Source organism: Solanum pennellii, chromosome 10 (assembly GCF_001406875.1).
Source record: "Solanum pennellii chromosome 10, SPENNV200".
Lineage (NCBI taxonomy): Eukaryota > Viridiplantae > Streptophyta > Magnoliopsida > Solanales > Solanaceae > Solanum > Solanum pennellii.
In genome coordinates, this window is record NC_028646.1 from 79,321,699 (window position 1) to 79,324,663 (window position 2,965).

Consider the following 2,965-nt stretch of genomic DNA (forward strand, 5'->3'; position numbering starts at 1 on the left):
TGATTTTTTAAATTATTTATTATTGTAATTTATAATAATATTTTTTTATGTATTTTTTAGTATTCTTTATTGGAGTTTATGTAGCAATATTTTCTTTTTAGTTTAATTCAAAAAGAATAATATTTTTTCGTTTTAACTTTTTAGTGATTTGTTTTAAACAATGTCTTTTTTTCTTTGAGAACTTTGTAATTTGAACATTTCATGTAATATGTCCTAACATCACAAAATTAAATGATTTTTTTGTACATTGGATATATATTATTAATTAAAAAGTATTCTTTAAATTATATATTAGGTATTAAGTTAAATTAAGACAAATAAATTGAAATAAAGGATATATTTTTAAAATTTAATTTGAACTTGTCACTTTCCTTTGGGTTCTAATTAATTGATATTTGTATTAAAACTTTGACTATCTGAATTATTGCAACATAAGATCCGTTAAAAAGTGAAATGCTCCTCGTATTCAAGTATGGAATTTAAGGTCTTTATTAAGAGAGAATAAATACCATATATTTACATGTATTTTTACTGATTAAAATTTTCTTTCTATATTTAATGATAAGCTTTTACAAAAATATACTCAAATGTTATAAAATACTTAAAGAGTTTAATATCATATATTTCAAAGTTTATAATGGTACAAACATTATCATATATTTAAGATTAAATAGTTTGATTTTATTATAGTCACATAAATTTTATAACATGTTTAGCGATAAAAAGCTTTGATTTTACCAGTAAATGCATGAAGAGTGTCTAGTTGGGGTCTTCTGAATTATAGGTAGGCCAAAATGTCTGACTTTTTGTGTTGTTGTTCATGCACCTACCTAGAGGCTCTCCTGTTCAAACGAGGGGCGGATCTAGAGGTTTGATTAGAGATTCACGTGAATAAAATAATATTTTTATTTAGATAATATATTAAAAAATTTATTAAGTTATTACTTGATTATAGAGTTTAAAAAATTATCTACAATATTTGTTTGATTCTGAAATTTAAATATATTTAAAAAATTATCTTTAAAATATTCTAACTTCCCGTTTTGGCTTGGATAAGTTTTTCGTGAAATTTCACTCTCACTCACCCAATTTTAAAATTTTTCAAAGTAAAATATATATTCATACCCAATTTCAAAATTTTAAAAATTTAATATTTCATTTTTCAACTTAAAATCTATAGCCAAATGGAAGCTAAGTAACTAATATAAATATTTGAGAATTATTATTATTATTATAGTATCAATTTGAGATTGACGTAAAAATTTATAAATTTTGAGTCTGTCTTTTAAACCTTAGTAACTATGTTATGTCATCTTCTTTTGGGTCCTTAAATTTTCCTTAATTAATTTTAGTTATTTCATTAGATTCATAAATGAGTTCTCTTCTCCTAATCTTTCATGTTCATTAATATTTAATCAATTAATAATCATCTAACCTTTTTACCTTCTTTGTTTAGTTCATTATATAGAACAAAAATTCAAGTTGTTTCCACCTAGTTATTATTATTCGAAATTTATTAACCTAATCAATATATATATATAAATGAGGACCATAGAGGAGCTGATGTGGCACCTCTCTATGGCCTTNCTTAGTTGCTACAAGTAACAATTTTAAAGAGATTTTCTATAGAGTTTTTGTATTTTATTAGTATTTTTAATTTTTTTAATATATATTATAAGTTTATAAGTGTTTATTAACAGATATGTTTTCTAATTTATTAAATTATTGGTTATCAATTTATTTAGAGTAACTTTTTTCATTAATATTTTTTTTATGAACACTGTATAATTTAACTCTCTCCTCAAATATAATTTAGAATTTACTACAGCCGCATAAACAAAAAGAAAATTTCCATGAAATTATTTTTCTTTCTTTACATGTTTCTAAAGATAACATATCAAATAGATTATACGAAATCAACTATATTTAAAATACTAAAAGCATAGATAGTGAACAACAAGTTGAAAAATATAAGTTATTGGGTTCAATGATAATAATATTTGACTCAAAATATTTAAACAAAAAAATTATTCATAAATCTAATGAGGTCCGCGCGAAGCGCGGATATGTTAACTAGTTTATAAATAATTTTATAACGTCTTTACGAAGTAAGGATGAGTAACATGTTCCATTTTTTGGCACTGAAAACTATTGCAATATGTTTTGTGGGCTATATTTGTTTTGTGAAAAGAGAATTTGCAAACGGAATGTCAACAAAGAATATTCTTCTTTAGTTTATATGAGAAAGCAAAAATAAATTTAAATAGCTAATAAAAAATAGTTGATAATATATAATGCGTATATGATTGATATTATATAATTAACGTGAATTGATTAGAAAAGTAAATATGAAATTACTCAGTATGTTATTGTTGTGTAAATTACGTAGAAAATTAGAGTTGTCAATTCAGATGGTTGAGTTGAATTTAGACACGTTTGAAATAGAGTGATTTAATAAAAGGTGTGACTTGTGTTTTTATGGGCTAGTTTTATCACCTCCATATAACATGGAGGTAACTGATTTTGAAATCATCGCTTTCATAATAATCACAATGTATAATTTATTTAAAACGTTTAACCACTTTAGAATTATCTTCAAGCATAAGCTATATAAATAGCAAAGATTTATATCTGAAATTTTTCGAAAAATAATTTGCGTGAAGTTTGTGTTTGTAGCACTCAACTTCAAACATGTATATCTGAAATAGTGTGATTTAATAAAAGGTGTGAGTTGTGTTTTGATGGACTAGTTTTATCCCCTATATAATATGGAGGTAATTGATTTTGAGATTATCGCTTTCATAATAATCACAATGTATAATTTATTTAAAACGTTTAGCCACTTTAAAATTAACTTCAAGCATAAGTAATATAAATAGCAAGCTTTATGTCTGAAATTTTCCGAAAAATAATTTGCATAAAATTCGTGTTTGTTGCACTCAACTTCAAACATGTATATCTAAAG